Source organism: Eurosta solidaginis, chromosome 2, assembly GCF_040869045.1.
Source record: "Eurosta solidaginis isolate ZX-2024a chromosome 2, ASM4086904v1, whole genome shotgun sequence".
Taxonomy (NCBI): Eukaryota; Metazoa; Arthropoda; class Insecta; order Diptera; family Tephritidae; genus Eurosta; species Eurosta solidaginis.
The window spans coordinates 87,235,799-87,252,451 of record NC_090320.1 but is presented as its reverse complement, the minus strand read 5'-3'; positions in this window follow the sequence as shown (position 1 = coordinate 87,252,451).

Here is a 16,653-nt window from a genome sequence, read left to right as displayed (position 1 = left end):
ACAATATAATATATTTTCGGAGTAACTATAAAAACTATAAAAAAATTAATTTCACTACAATCAATTTCATAGTCTGTAGTTATAGGAAAAGTCATTTTAGTGCTTCCAAACTTCTGCGTTCTTGGTTTTCTTGTGATTCGTTAGCGATATCTCCGAAACCTGTGGAGCTAAAAAAAAATTGTTTTCCGTATGAAAAACCTAAAACGGTTTAAAACGTATTTCAGAAAGAAAAAACCCAAATTGCTTAAATTGCTTGGTTTCCGCACAAAGCATTATATTTTCGGAGTAACTATGAAAAGTACAAAAAAATTAATTGGACTACAATCAGTTTCATCGTTTTTAGTTATAGGAAAATTACTTTTAGTGCTTCCAAATCGCTGCGTTCTTGGTTTTCTTGAGATGCGTTAGCGATATCTCTGAAACCTGTGGACCAAAAAAAAAATTTTTTTTCGTATGGAAAACTACAAACGATTTAAAACGTATTTCAAAAAGAAAAAACCCAAATTTGCTTAAATTGCTTGGTTTCCGCATAATGTATTATATTTTGGGAGTAACTATAAAAACTACAAAAAAATTAATTTCACTACAATCAATTTCATCATTTGTAGTTATAGGAAAAGTACTTTTGATGCTTCCAAATTGCTGCGTTCTTGGATTTTTTGAGATGCGTTAGCGATATCTCCGAAACCTGTCGACCTAAAAAAATTTTTTTTCGTATGAAAAACTACAAACGATTTGAAACGTATTTCAAAAAGAAAAAACCCAAATTTGCTTAAATTGCTTGGTTTCCGCACAATGTATAATATTTTCGGAGTAACTTTAAAAACTACAAAAAAATGTATTTCACTACAATCAATTTCATCGTTTGTAGTTATGGAAAAGTACTTTTAGTGCTTCCAAATTGCTGCGTCCTTGGTTTTTTTGAGATGCGTTAGCGATATCTCCGAAACCTGTCGACCAAAAAAAATTTTTTTTTTTCGTATGAAAAACTACAATCGATTTAAAACGTATTTCAAAAAGAAAAAAACCCAAATTTGCTTAAATTGCTTGGTTTCCGCACAATGTATTATATTTTCAGAGTAACTACAAACGATTAAAAACGTATTTTAAAAAGAAAAAAACCCAAATTTACTTAAATTGCTTGGTTTCCGCACAATGTATTATATTTTCGGAGTAACTATAAAAACTACAAAAAAATGAATTTCACTACAATCAATTTCATCGTTTGCAGTTATAGGAAATGTACTTTTAGTGTTTCCAAATTTTTGCGTTCCTGGTTTTTTTGAGATTCGTTAGCGATATCTCCGAAACCTGTCAACCAAAAAAAAAAATTTTTTTTTCGTATCAAAAAAACCCAAATTTACTTAAATTGCTTGGTTTCCGCAGAATGTATTATATTTTAGGAGTAACTATAAAAACTACAAAAAAATGAATTTCACTGCAATCAATTTCATCATTTGTAGTTATAGGAAAAGTACTTTTAATGCTTCCAAATTGCTGCGTTCTTGTTTTTTTTGAGATGCGTTAGCGACATCTCCGAAATCTGTGGACCAAAAACAATTTTTTGTATGAAAAACTACAATCGATTTAAAACGTATTTCAAAAAGAAAAACCCCAAATTTGCTTAAATTGCTTGGTTTCCGCACAAGGTATTATATTTTCAGAGTAACTATAAAAACTACAAAAAAATGAATTTCACTACAATCAATTTCATCGATTGTAATTATAGGAACAGTACCTTTAGTGCTTCCAAACTGCTGCGTTTTTGGTTTTTTTGAGATGCGTTAGCGATATCTCCGAAACCTGAGGAAGAAAAAAAATTGTTTTTTCGTATGAAAAACTAGAAACCATTTGAAACGTATTTCAAAAAGAAAAAACCCAAATTTACTTAAATTGCTTGGTTTTCACACAATGTATTATATTTTCGGAGTAACTATAAAAACTACAAAAAAATTAATTTCACTACAATCAATTTCATCGTTTGTAGTTATAGGAAAAGTACTTTTAGTGCTTCCAAATTGCTGCGTTCTTGGTTTTTTTGAGATGCGTTAGCGATATCTCCGAAACCTGTTGACCAAAAAAAATATTTTTTTTTTCGTATGAAAAACTACAAACGATTTAAAACGTATTTCAGAAAGAAAAAACCAAATTTGCTTAAATTGCTTGGTTTCCGCACAATGTATTATAATTTCGGATTAACTATAAGAACTACAAAAAAATGAATTTCTCTACAATCAATCTCATCGTTTGTAGTTATAGGAAAAGTACTTTTAGTGCTTCCATATTGCTGCGTTCTTGGTTTTTTTGAGTTGCGTTAGCGATATCTCCGAAACCTATGGACCAAAAAAAATATTTTTTTTTTCGTATGAAAAACTACAAACGAATTAAAACGTATTTTAAAAAGAAAAAACCAAATTTACTTAAATTGTTTGGGTTCCGCACAATGTATTATATTTTCGGAGTAACTATAAAAACTACAAAAAAATGAATTTCACTACAATCAATTTCATCGTTTGTAGTTATAGGAAAATTACTTTTAGTGCTTCCAAATAACTGCGTTCTTGGTTTTTTTGAGATGCGTTAACGATATCTCCGAAACCTGTGAACCAAAAAAAAATTTTTTTGTTTGAAAAATTACAAACGTATTTCAAAAAGAAAAAAACCAAATTTACTTAAATTGTTTGGTTTCCGCACAATATGTTATATTTTCGGAGTAACTATAAAAACTACAAAAAAATTTATTTCACTACAATCAATTTCATAGTTTGTAGTTATAGCAAAAGTACTGCTGGTGTTTCCAAATTGCTGCGTTCTTGGTTTTTTTTTTGAGATACGTTAGCGATATCTCCGTCACCTGTGCACAAAAAAAAAACTTTTTTTCGTATGAAAAACTACGAACGATTTAAAGTATTTTAAAAAGAAAAATCCCAAATTTACTTAAATTGCTTGTATGCCGCCAATGTATTATATTTTCGGAGTAACTATAAAAACTACAAAAAAAATGAATTTCACTACAATCAATTTCATCGTTTGTAGTTACAGGAAAAGTACTTTTAATGCTTCCAAACTGCTGCGTTCTTGATTTTTTTGAGATTCGTTAGCGATATCTCCGAAACCTGTGGACCAAAAAAAAATTTTTTTTCGTATGAAAAACTACAAACGATTTAAAACGTATTTCAGAAAGAAAAAACCCAAATTTACTTAAATTGCCTGGTTTCCGCACAATGTATTATATTTTCGGAGTAACTATAAAAACTACAAAAAAATGAATTTCACTACAATCAATTTCATCGTTTGTAGTTATATGAAAAGTACTCTTGGTGCTTCCAAATTGCTGCGTTCTTGGTTTTTTTTGAGATCTGTTAGCGATATCTCCGAAACCCGTGGACCAAAAAAAAAATTTTTTTTTTCTTATGAAAAACTACAAACGATTTAAAACATATTTCAAAAATAAAAAAACCAAATTTACTTAAATTGCTTGGTTTCCGCACAATGTATTGTATTTTCGAAGTAACTATACACACTACAAAAAAATGAATTTCACTACAATCAATTTCATTGTTTGTAGTTATAGGAAAAGTACTTTTAGTTTTTCCAAATTGCTGCGTTCTTGGTTTTTTTGAGATGCTTAGCGATATCTCCGAAACCTGTGGACCAAAAAAAAATTTTTTTTCGTATGAAAAACTACAAACGATTTAAAACGTATTTCAGAAAGAAAAAACCCAAATTTATTTAAATTGCCTGGTTTCCGCACAATGTATTATATTTTCGGAGTAACTATAAAAACTACAAAAAAATGAATTTCACTACAATCTATTTCATCGTTTGTAGTTATATGAAAAGTACTCTTGGTGCTTCCAAATTGCTGCGTTCTTGGTTTTTTTTGAGATCTGTTAGCGATATCTCCGAAACCCGTGGACCAAAAAAAAAATTTTTTTTTCTTATGAAAAACTACAAACGATTTAAAACATATTTCAGAAAGAAAAAACCCAAATTAACTTAAATTGCTTGGTTTCCGCACAATGTATTATATTTTCGAAGTAACTATACACACTACAAAAAAATGAATTTCACTACAATCAATTTCATTGTTTGTAGTTATAGGAAAAGTACTTTTAGTTTTTCCAAATTGCTGCGTTCTTGGTTTTTTTGAGATGCTTAGCGATATCTCCGTCACCTGTGCACAAAAAAAACCTTTTTTTCGTATGAAAAACTACAAACGATTTAAAGTATTTTAAAAAGAAAAATCCCAAATTTACTTAAATTGCTTGTATGCCGCCAATGTATTATATTTTCGGAGTAACTATAAAAACTACAAAAAAATGAATTTCACTACAATCAATTTCATCGTTTGTAGTTATAGGAAAAGCACTTTTAGTGCTTCCAAATTGCTGCGTTCTTGGTTTTTTTGAGATGAGTTAGCGATATCTCCAAAACCTGTGGACCAAAAAAAAATTTTTTTTCGTATGAAAAACTACAAACGATTTAAAACGGATTTTAAAATAGAAAAAATCCAAATTTGCTTAAATTGCAAGGTTTCCGCACAATGCATTATATTTTCGGAGTAACTATAAAAACTACAAAAAGATGAATTTCACTACAATCAATTTCATTGTTTGTAGTTATAGGAAAAATACTTTTGGTGCTTCCAAATTGCTGCTTTCTTGGTTTTTTTGAGATGAGTTAGCGATATCTCCAAAACCTGTGGACCAAAAAAACATTTTTTTTCGTATGAGAAACTACAAACGATTTAAAACGTATTTCAAAAATAAAAAAACCAAATTTACTTAAATTGCTTGGTTTCCGCACAATGTATTATATTTTCGGAGTAACTATAAAAACTACAAAAAAATGAATTTCACTACAATCAATTTCATCGTTTGTAGTTATAGGAAAAGTACCTTTAGTGCTTCCAAACTGCTGCGTTTTTGGTTTTTTTTGAGATGCGTTAGCAATATCTCCGAAACCTGTGGACGAAAAAAAAATTGTTTTTTCGTATGAAAAACTACAAACGATTTAAAACGTATTTCAAAAAGAAAAAACCCAAATTTTCTTAAAACTACAAAAAAATGAATTTCTCTACAATCAATCTCATCGTTTGTAGTTATAGGAAAAGTACTTTTGGTGCTTCCAAATATTTGCTTTCTTGGTTTTTTTGAGATTCGTAAGCGATATCTCCGAAACCTGTGGACCAAAAAAAAAAATGTTTTCATATGAGAAACTACAAACGATTTAAAACGTACTTCAAAAAGAAAAAAACCAAACTTACTTAAATTGCTTGGTTTTCGCACAATGTATTATATTTTCGGAGTAACTATAAAAACTACAAAAAAATTAATTTCAGTACAATCAATTTCACCGTTTGTATTTATAGAAAAAGTACTTTTGGTGCTTCCAAATTGCTGCTTTCTTGGTTTTTTTGAGATTCGTTAGCGATATCTCCGAAACCTGTGGACCAAAAAAAAATTTTTTTGTATGAGAAATTACAAACGATTTAAAACGTATTTCAAAAAGAAAAAAACCAAATTTAATTAAATTGCTTGGTTTCCGCACAATGTATTATATTTTCGGAGTAACTATGAAAACTACAAAGAAAAAGAATTTCACTACAATCAATTTCATCGTTTGTAGTTATAGGAAAATTCCTTTTAGTGCTTCCAAATTACTGCGTTCTTGGTTTTTTTGAGATGCGTTTGCGATATCTCCGAAACCTGTGGACCTGTGGAAAAACTACAAACGATTTAAAACGTATTTTAAAAAGAAAAAACCCAAATTTACTTAAATTGCTTGGTTTCCGCAAAATGTATTATATTTTCGGAGTAACTATAAAAACTACAAAAAAATGAATTTCACTACAATCAATTTCATCGTTTGTAGTTACAGGAAAAGTACTTTTAGTGCTTCCAAACTGCTGCGTTCTTGGTTTTTTTGAGATGCGTTAGCGATATCTCCGAAACCTGTGGACCAAAAAAATTTTTTTTTCGTATGAAAAACTACAAACGATTTAAAACGTATTTCAGAAAGAAAAAACCCAAATTTGCTTAAATTGCTTGGTTTCCGCTGAATGTATTATATTTTCGGAGTAACTATAAAAACTACAAAAAAATGAATTTCACTACAATCAGTTTCATCGTTTGTAGCTATAGGAAAAGTACTTTTAGTGCTTCTAAATTGCTGCGTTCTTGGTTTTTTTTAAAATGCGTTAGCGATATCTCCGAAACCTGTGGACCAAAAAAACATTTTTTTTCGTATGAAAAACTACAAACGATTTAAAACGTATATCAAAAAGAAAAAACCCAAATTTGCTTAAATTGCTTGGTTTCAGCACAATGTATTATATTTTCGGAGTAACTATAAAAACTACAAAAAATTAATTTCAGTACAATCAATTTTATCGTTTGTAGTTATGGAAAAAGTACTTTTAGTGCTTCCAAATTTCAGCGTTCTTGGTTTTTTAGAGATGCGTTAGCGATATCTTGGAAATTTTTTTTTCGTATGAAAAACTGCAAACTATTTAAAATGTATTTCAAAAAGAAAAAACCCAAATTTACTTAAATTGCTTCGTTTCCGCAAAATATATTATATTCTCGGAGTAACTATAAAAAGTACACAAAAATGAATTTCACTACAATCAATTTCATCGTTTGTAGTTATAGGAAAAGTACACTTAGTGCTTCCAAATTGCTGCGTTCTTGGTTTTTTTGAGATGCGTTTGCGATATCTCCGAAACCTGCGGACCTGTGGAAAAACTACAAACGATTTAAAACGTATTTTAAAAAGAAAAAAACCCAAATTTACTTAAATTGCTCGGTTTCCGCAAAATGTATTATATTTTCGGAGTAACTATAAAAACTACAAAAAAATGAATTTCACTACAATCAATTTCATCGTTTGTAGTTATAGGAAATGTACATTTAGTGCTTCCAAATTGCTGCGTTCCTGGTTTTTTTTGAGATTCGTTAGCAATATCTCCGAAATCTGTCAACCAAAAATTTCAGGAAGAAAAACCCATATTTACTTAAATTGCTTGGTTTCCGCGCAATGTATTATATTTTCGGAGTAACTGTAAAAACTACAAAAAAATTAATTTCACTACAATCAATTTCATCGTTTGTAGTTATAGGAAAAGTAATTTTAGTGCTTCCAAATTGCTGCGTTCTTGGTTTTTTGAGATGCGTCAGCGATATCTCCGAAACCTGTGGACCAAAAAAAAATTGTTTTTCGTATGAAAAACTACAAACGATTTAAAACGTATTTCAAAAAGAAAAAAAACAAATTTGCTTAAATTGCTTGGTTTCCGCTCAATGTATTATATTTTCGGAGTAACTATAAAAACTACAAAAAAACTAATTTCACTACAATCAATTTCATCGTTTGTAGGTATAGGAAAAGTACTTTTAGTGCTTCCAAATTGCTGCGTTCTTGGCTTTTTTTAAAATGCGTTAGCGATATCTCCGAAATCTGTTGACCAAAAAAAACATTTTTTTTCGTATGAAAAACTACAAACGATTTAAAACGTATATCAAAAAGAAAAAACCCAAATTTGCTTAAATTGCTTGGTTTCCGTAAAATGTATTATATTTTCGGAGTAACTATAAAAACTACAAAAAAATTAATTTCACTACAATCAATTTTATCGTTTGTAGTTATGGGAAAAGTACTTTTAGTGCTTCCAAATTGCTGCGTTCTTGGCTTTTTTTAAAATGCGTTAGCGATATCTCCGAAATCTGTGGACCAAAAAAAACATTTTTTTTTTCGTATGAAAAACTACAAACGATTTAAAACGTATATCAAAAAGAAAAAACCCAAATTTGCTTAAATTGCTTGGTTTCCGTACAATGTATTATATTTTCGGAGTAACTATAAAAACTACAAAAAAATGAATTTCACTACAATCAATTTCATCGTTTGTAGCTATAGGAAAAATACTTTTAGTGCTTCCAAATTTCTGCGTTCTTGGCTTTTTTTAAAATGCGTTAGCGATATCTCCGAAATCTGTGGACCAAAAAAAAACATTTTTTTTCGTATGAAAAACTACAAACGATTTAAAACGTATATCAAAAAGAAAAAACCCAAATTTGCTTAAATTGCTTGGTTTCCGTACAATGTATTATATTTTCGGAGTAACTATAAAAACTACAAAAAAATGAATTTCACTACAATCAATTTCATCGTTTGTAGCTATAGGAAAAGTACTTTTGGTGCTTCCAAATTGCTGCGTTCTTGGCTTTTTTTAAAATGCGTTAGCGATATCTCCGAAATCTGTGGACCAAAAAAAACATTTTTTGTCGTATGAAAAACTACAAACGATTTAAAACGTATATCAAAAAGAAAAAACCCAAATTTGCTTAAATTGCTTGGTTTCGTAAAATGTATTATATTTTCGGAGTAACTATACAAACTACAAAAAAATGAATTTCACTACAATCAATTTCATCGTTTGTAGCTATAGGAAAAGTACTTTTAGTGCTTCCAAATTGCTGCGTTCTTGGCTTTTTTTAAAATGCGTTAGCGATATCTCCGAAATCTGTGGACCAAAAAAAACATTTTTTTTCGTATGAAAAACTACAAACGATTTAAAACGTATATCAAAAAGAAAAAACCCAAATTTGCTTAAATTGCTTGGTTTCCGTACAATGTATTATATTTTCGGAGTAACTATAAAAACTACAAAAAAATTAATATCACTACAATCAATTTCATCGTTTGTAGCTATAGGAACAGTACTTTTAGTGCTTTCAAATTGCTGCGTTCTTGGCTTTTTTTAAAATGCGTTAGCGATATCTCCGAAATCTGTGGACCAAAAAAAAACATTTTTTTTCGTATGAAAAACTACAAAGGATTTAAAACGTATATCAAAAAGAAAAAAACCCAAATTTGCTTAAATTGCTTGGTTTCCGCACAATATATTATATTTTCGGAGTAACTATAAAAACTACAAAAAAATTAATTTCACTACAATCAATTTCATCGTTTGTAGTTATAGGAAAAGTACTTTTAGTGCTTCCAAATTGCTGCGTTCTTGTTTTTTTGAGATGCGTTAGCGACATCTCCGAAACCTGTGGACCAAAAACAATTTTTTTTTTTCGTATGACAAACTACAATCGATTTAAAACGAATTTCAAAAAGAAAAAATCCAAATTTGCTTAAATTGCTTGGTTTCCGCACAATGTATTATATTTTCAGAGTAACTATAAAAACTACAAAAAAATGAATTTAACTACAATCAATTTCATCGTTTGCAGTTATAGGAAAAGTACTTTTAGTGCTTCCAAATTGCTTCGTTCTTGGTTTTTTTGAGAAGCGTTAGCGATATCTCCGAATCCTGTAGACCAAAAAAATTTTTTTTTTGTATGAAAAATTATAAACGATTTAAAACGTATTTCAAAAAGAAAAAACCCAAATTTACTTGAATTGCTTGGATTCCGCACAATGTATTATATTTTCGGAGTAACTATAAAAACAAAAAAAAAATGAATTTCACTACAATCAATTTCATAGTTTGTAGTTATAGGAAAAGAACTTTTAGTGCTTCCAAACTGCTGCGTTCTTGGTTTTCTTGAGATGCGATAGCGATATGTCCGAAACCTGTGGACCTGTGGAAAAACTATAAACGATTTAAAACCTATTTTAAAAAGAAAAAACGCAAATTTACTTAAATTGCTTGGTTTCCGCACAATGTATTATATTTTCGGAGTAACTATAAAAACTACAAAAAAATGAATTTCACTACAATCAATTTCATCGTTTGTAGCTATAGGAAAAATACTTTTAGTGCTTCCAAATTGCTGCGTTCTTGGCTTTTTTTAAAATGCGTTAGCGATATCTCCGAAATCTGTGGACCAAAAAAAACATTTTTTTTTTCGTATGAAAAACTACAAACGATTTAAAACGTATATCAAAAAGAAAAAACCCAAATTTGCTTAAATTGCTTGGTTTCCGTACAATGTATTATATTTTCGGAGTAACTATAAAAACTACAAAAAAATGAATTTCACTACAATCAATTTCATCGTTTGTAGCTATAGGAAAAATACTTTTAGTGCTTCCAAATTTCTGCGTTCTTGGCTTTTTTTAAAATGCGTTAGCGATATCTCCGAAATCTGTGGACCAAAAAAAAAACATTTTTTTTCGTATGAAAAACTACAAACGATTTAAAACGTATATCAAAAAGAAAAAACCCAAATTTGCTTAAATTGCTTGGTTTCCGTACAATGTATTATATTTTCGGAGTAACTATAAAAACTACAAAAAAATGAATTTTACTACAATCAATTTCATCGTTTGTAGCTATAGGAAAGGTACTTTTGGTGCTTCCAAATTGCTGCGTTCTTGGCTTTTTTTAAAATGCGTTAGCGATATCTCCGAAATCTGTGGACCAAAAAAAACATTTTTTGTCGTATGAAAAACTACAAACGATTTAAAACGTATATCAAAAAGAAAAAACCCAAATTTACTTAAATTGCTTGGTTTCCGCAAAATGTATTATATTTTCGGAGTAACTATAAAAACTACAAAAAAATGAATTTCACTACAATCAATTTCACCGTTTGTAGTTATAGGAAAAGTACTATTGGTGCTTCCAAATTGCTGCGTTCTTGGTTGTTTTTGAGATCCGTTAGCGATATCTCCGTCACCTGTGCACAAAAAAAAACTTTTTTTCATATGAAAACTGTTTAAAGTATTTTAAAAAGAAAAATCCCAAATTTACTTAAATTGCTTGTATGCCGCCAATGTATTATATTTTCGGAGTAACTATAAAAACTACAAAAAAATGAATTTCACTACAATCAATTTCATCGTTTGTAGTTACAGGAAAAGTACTTTTAGTGCTTCCAAACTGCTGCGTTCTTGGTTTTTTTGAGATGCGTTAGCGATATCTCCGAAACCTGTGGACCAAAAAAATTTTTTTTTCGTATGAAAAACTACAAACGATTTAAAACGTATTTCAGAAAGAAAAAACCCAAATTTGCTTAAATTGCTTGGTTTCCGCTCAATGTATTATATTTTCGGAGTAACTATAAAAACTACAAAAAAATGAATTTCACTACAATCAGTTTCATCGTTTGTAGCTATAGGAAAAGTACTTTTAGTGCTTCCAAATTGCTGCGTTCTTGGTTTTTTTTAAAATGCGTTAGCGATATCTCCGAAACCTGTGGACCAAAAAAACATTTTTTTTCGTATGAAAAACTACATACGATTTAAAACGTATATCAAAAAGAAAAAACCCAAATTTGCTTAAATTGCTTGGTTTCAGCACAATGTATTATATTTTCGGAGTAACTATAAAAACTACAAAAAATTAATTTCAGTACAATCAATTTTATCGTTTGTAGTTATGGAAAAAGTACTTTTAGTGCTTCCAAATTTCAGCGTTCTTGGTTTTTTAGAGATGCGTTAGCGATATCTCGGAAATTTTTTTTTCGTCTGAAAAACTACAAACTATTTAAAATGTATTTCAAAAAGAAAAAACCCAAATTTACTTAAATTGCTTCGTTTCCGCAAAATATATTATATTTTCGGAGTAACTATAAAAAGTACACAAAAATGAATTTCACTACAATCAATTTCATCGTTTGTAGTTATAGGAAAAGTACACTTAGTGCTTCCAAATTGCTGCGTTCTTGGTTTTTTTGAGATGCGTTTGCGATATCTCCGAAACCTGCGGACCTGTGGAAAAACTACAAACGATTTAAAACGTATTTTAAAAAGAAAAAACCCAAATTTACTTAAATTGCTTGGTTTCCGCAAAATGTATTATATTTTCGGAGTAACTATAAAAACTACAAAAAAATGAATTTCACTACAATCAATTTCATCGTTTGTAGTTATAGGAAAAGTAATTTTAGTGCTTCCAAATTGCTGCGTTCTTGGTTTTTTGAGATGCGTCAGCGATATCTCCGAAACCTGTGGACCAAAAAAAAATTGTTTTTCGTATGAAAAACTACAAACGATTTAAAACGTATTTCAAAAAGAAAAAAACAAATTTGCTTAAATTGCTTGGTTTCCGCTCAACGTATTATATTTTCGGAGTAACTATAAAAACTACAAAAAAATAATTTCACTACAATCAATTTCATCGTTTGTAGGTATAGGAAAAGTACTTTTAGTGCTTCCAAATTGCTGCGTTCTTGGCTTTTTTTAAAATGCGTTAGCGATATCTCCGAAATCTGTTGACCAAAAAAAACATTTTTTTTCGTATGAAAAACTACAAACGATTTAAAACGTATATCAAAAAGAAAAAACCCAAATTTGCTTAAATTGCTTGGTTTCCGTACAATGTATTATATTTTCGGAGTAACTATAAAAACTACAAAAAAATTAATTTCACTACAATCAATTTTATCGTTTGTAGTTATGGGAAAAGTACTTTTAGTGCTTCCAAATTGCTGCGTTCTTGGCTTTTTTTTAAATGCGTTAGCGATATCTCCGAAATCTGTGGACCAAAAAAAACATTTTTTTTTTCGTATGAAAAACTACAAACGATTTAAAACGTATATCAAAAAGAAAAAACCCAAATTTGCTTAAATTGCTTGGTTTCCGTACAATGTATTATATTTTCGGAGTAACTATAAAAACTACAAAAAAATGAATTTCACTACAATCAATTTCATCGTTTGTAGCTATAGGAAAAATACTTTTAGTGCTTCCAAATTTCTGCGTTCTTGGCTTTTTTTAAAATGCGTTAGCGATATCTCCGAAATCTGTGGACCAAAAAAAAACATTTTTTTTCGTATGAAAAACTACAAACGATTTAAAACGTATATCAAAAAGAAAAAACCCAAATTTGCTTAAATTGCTTGGTTTCCGTACAATGTATTATATTTTCGGAGTAACTATAAAAACTACAAAAAAATGAATTTCACTACAATCAATTTCATCGTTTGTAGCTATAGGAAAAGTACTTTTGGTGCTTCCAAATTGCTGCGTTCTTGGCTTTTTTAAAATGCGTTAGCGATATCTCCGAAATCTGTGGACCAAAAAAAACATTTTTTGTCGTATGAAAAACTACAAACGATTTAAAACGTATATCAAAAAGAAAAAACCCAAATTTGCTTAAATTGCTTGGTTTCGTACAATGTATTATATTTTCGGAGTAACTATACAAACTACAAAAAAATGAATTTCACTACAATCAATTTCATCGTTTGTAGCTATAGGAAAAGTACTTTTAGTGCTTCCAAATTGCTGCGTTCTTGGCTTTTTTTAAAATGCGTTAGCGATATCTCCGAAATCTGTGGACCAAAAAAAAACATTTTTTTTCGTATGAAAAACTACAAACGATTTAAAACGTATATCAAAAAGAAAAAACCCAAATTTGCTTAAATTGCTTGGTTTCCGTACAATGTATTATATTTTCGGAGTAACTATAAAAACTACAAAAAAATTAATTTCACTACAATCAATTTCATCGTTTGTAGCTATAGGAAAAGTACTTTTAGTGCTTTCAACTTGCTGCGTTCTTGGCTTTTTTTAAAATGCGTTAGCGATATCTCCGAAATCTGTGGACCAAAAAAAACATTTTTTTTCGTATGAAAAACTACAAAGGATTTAAAACGTATATCAAAAAGAAAAAACCCAAATTTGCTTAAATTGCTTGGTTTCCGCACAATATATTATATTTTCGGAGTAACTATAAAAACTACAAAAAAATTAATTTCACTACAATCAATTTCATCGTTTGTAGTTATAGGAAAAGTACTTTTAGTGCTTCCAAATTGCTGCGTTCTTGTTTTTTTGAGATGCGTTAGCGACATCTCCGAAACCTGTGGACCAAAAACAATTTTTTTTTCGTATGAAAAACTACAATCGATTTAAAACGAATTTCAAAAAGAAAAAACCCAAATTTGCTTAAATTGCTTGGTTTCCGCACAATGTATTATATTTTCAGAGTAACTATAAAAACTACAAAAAAATGAATTTAACTACAATCAATTTCATCGTTTGCAGTTATAGGAAAAGTACTTTTAGTGCTTCCAAATTGCTTCGTTCTTGGTTTTTTTGAGAAGCGTTAGCGATATCTCCGAATCCTGTAGACCAAAAAAATTTTTTTTTGTATGAAAAATTATAAACGATTTAAAACGTATTTCAAAAAGAAAAAACCCAAATTTACTTGAATTGCTTGGATTCCGCACAATGTATTATATTTTCGGAGTAACTATAAAAACAAAAAAAAAAATGAATTTCACTACAATCAATTTCATAGTTTGTAGTTATAGGAAAAGAACTTTTAGTGTTTCCAAACTGCTGCGTTCTTGGTTTGCTTGAGATGCGATAGCGATATGTCCGAAACCTGTGGACCTGTGGAAAAACTATAAACGATTTAAAACCTATTTTAAAAAGAAAAAACGCAAATTTACTTAAATTGCTTGGTTTCCGCACAATGTATTATATTTTCGGAGTAACTATAAAAAATACAAAAAAATGAATTTCACTACAATCAATTTCATCGTTTGTAGTTATAGGAAATGTACTTTTAGTGCTTCCAAATTGCTGCGTTCCTGGTTTTTTTGAGATTCGTTTGCGATATCTCCGAAACCTGTCAACCAAAAAAAAAAATTTTTTTCGTATGAAAAACTGCAAACGATTTAGAACGTATTTCAAAAAGAAAAAACCCAAATTTACTTAAATTGCTTGGTTTCCGCACAATGTATTATATTTTCGGAGTAACTATAAAAACTACAAAAAAAATGAATTTCACTACAATCAAATCCATCGTTTGTAGTTACAGGAAAAGTACTTTTAGTGCTTCCAAACTGCTGCGTTCTTGGTTTTCTTGAGATGCGTTAGCGATATCTCCGAAACCAGTGGAGCTAAAAAAAAAATTGTTTTCCGTATGAAAAACTTAAAACGATTTAAAACGTATTTCAAAAAGGAAAACCCAAATTGCTTAAATTGCTTGGTTTCCGCACAATGCATTATATTTTCGGAGTAACTATGAAAAGTACAAAAAAATGAATTGCACTACAATCAATTTCATAGTTTGTAGTTATAGGAAAAGTACTTTTAGCGCTTCCAAACTTCTGCGTTCTTGGATTTCTTCAGTTGCGTTAGCGATATCTCCGAAGCCTGTGGAGCTAAAAAAAATTGTTTTCCGTATGAAAAACTTAAAACGATTTAAAACGTATATCAAAAAGAAAAAACCCAAATTTGCTTAAATTGCTTGGTTTCCGTACAATGTATTATATTTTCGGAGTAACTATAAAAACTACAAAAAAATTAATTTCACTACAATCAATTTTATCGTTTGTAGTTATGGGAAAAGTACTTTTAGTGCTTCCAAATTGCTGCGTTCTTGGCTTTTTTTTAAATGCGTTAGCGATATCTCCGAAATCTGTGGACCAAAAAAAACATTTTTTTTTTCGTATGAAAAACTACAAACGATTTAAAACGTATATCAAAAAGAAAAAACCCAAATTTGCTTAAATTGCTTGGTTTCCGTACAATGTATTATATTTTCGGAGTAACTATAAAAACTACAAAAAAATGAATTTCACTACAATCAATTTCATCGTTTGTAGCTATAGGAAAAATACTTTTAGTGCTTCCAAATTTCTGCGTTCTTGGCTTTTTTTAAAATGCGTTAGCGATATCTCCGAAATCTGTGGACCAAAAAAAAACATTTTTTTTCGTATGAAAAACTACAAACGATTTAAAACGTATATCAAAAAGAAAAAACCCAAATTTGCTTAAATTGCTTGGTTTCCGTACAATGTATTATATTTTCGGAGTAACTATAAAAACTACAAAAAAATGAATTTCACTACAATTAATTTCATCGTTTGTAGCTATAGGAAAAGTACTTTTGGTGCTTCCAAATTGCTGCGTTCTTGGCTTTTTTAAAATGCGTTAGCGATATCTCCGAAATCTGTGGACCAAAAAAAACATTTTTTGTCGTATGAAAAACTACAAACGATTTAAAACGTATATCAAAAAGAAAAAACCCAAATTTGCTTAAATTGCTTGGTTTCGTACAATGTATTATATTTTCGGAGTAACTATACAAACTACAAAAAAATGAATTTCACTACAATCAATTTCATCGTTTGTAGCTATAGGAAAAGTACTTTTAGTGCTTCCAAATTGCTGCGTTCTTGGCTTTTTTTAAAATGCGTTAGCGATATCTCCGAAATCTGTGGACCAAAAAAAAACATTTTTTTTCGTATGAAAAACTACAAACGATTTAAAACGTATATCAAAAAGAAAAAACCCAAATTTGCTTAAATTGCTTGGTTTCCGTACAATGTATTATATTTTCGGAGTAACTATAAAAACTACAAAAAAATTAATTTCACTACAATCAATTTCATCGTTTGTAGCTATAGGAAAAGTACTTTTAGTGCTTTCAAATTGCTGCGTTCTTGGCTTTTTTTAAAATGCGTTAGCGATATCTCCGAAATCTGTGGACCAAAAAAAACATTTTTTTTCGTATGAAAAACTACAAAGGATTTAAAACGTATATCAAAAAGAAAAAACCCAAATTTGCTTAAATTGCTTGGTTTCCGCACAATATATTATATTTTCGGAGTAACTATAAAAACTACAAAAAAATTAATTTCACTACAATCAATTTCATCGTTTGTAGTTATAGGAAAAGTACTTTTAGTGCTTCCAAATTGCTGCGTTCTTGTTTTTTTGAGATGCGTTAGCGAC